This window comes from Belonocnema kinseyi, chromosome 5 (assembly GCF_010883055.1).
Source record: "Belonocnema kinseyi isolate 2016_QV_RU_SX_M_011 chromosome 5, B_treatae_v1, whole genome shotgun sequence".
Taxonomy (NCBI): domain Eukaryota; kingdom Metazoa; phylum Arthropoda; class Insecta; order Hymenoptera; family Cynipidae; genus Belonocnema; species Belonocnema kinseyi.
The window spans coordinates 27239278-27240341 of NC_046661.1; positions in this window are offsets into that span (position 1 = coordinate 27239278).

The following is a 1064-nucleotide window of genomic DNA, read 5'->3' on the forward strand; positions in this document are numbered from 1 at the left end:
GAAACAAGTGTATCAAGGTAAAGTAAATGGCAGCGTGCCCAGAGGTAGACCGCGGAAAGAATGGTTAGAATTTGTGAATGAGACCCTAGTTAGAAGAGACATGAGAAGTCACAGAAACACGAGAGCCTGCATGAAAAAATGCATGGACATAAAAGAAGCTAGGGAAGTATGTCAGGACAAGAAAGTATGGCGGCAAATAGTTAATAAAAAGAGTATCAGTAGAGTGAATGACGCCTGCAACAAAGACCTTGGCTACTAATGGACCCAAGTGGGGAACCTTACACAACGACTTCGTGAGGTTCTTCGCTTGGGGTGATTGCTAGAGACATTGATCAGCAACCTGGGTCGGAGCAGTGTTGCGGAACGAACGTCTTATTTACTTGAATAGCACGAGAATTCTGGATTAATCTGAAAAATCTCTATCCATTCTACACACTACTCCTTTCCCCTACCGAGTGAGTCACGCCTACCCGGAAAGGGAAATGGCTTAATGGTGTAATAATAATAATAACAAAATTCCAAGAAACACACGAAAATTAACATTTCAAGCCAAATAACGCACGATATCAAAAAACGTATATCGAAGAAAAATGTTGCTTTTTGAATTTTCTACAGGATTATCATATAAACTTTTTGAATTTTCTTGAAAAATCAAAATTTTAAATTTTGACAGCATACAAAATAATGAAAAATCCAAAAATTACATTTTTCGGTCAAACTATGCAAAATATGGTAAAAGATGGGTGAACCAAAATTATGCACTTGAAAAAGATCTACAAATTTGTTATTAATCAGTTTCTGATAGGATGCGTAGTTTTGGCTTTAATCATAAAAGAAATAATGAACAGTAAAATAAAATCTGCCCACTGCGAGGGCACATTCTCCTCACAACTTTTGTCTATTAATTTCTTTTTCGTATCCTGTGTGGGGTTTCAAAAAATTTAATTTTTTAATGTTTTTAATGGTATTTTTTACGATTAAAATCAAATCAGAATTATCAAAAAATTATTCATGACAAATACATAATTTTTACATTCTCATCAAGAGAAGGTATTTGATTTGTG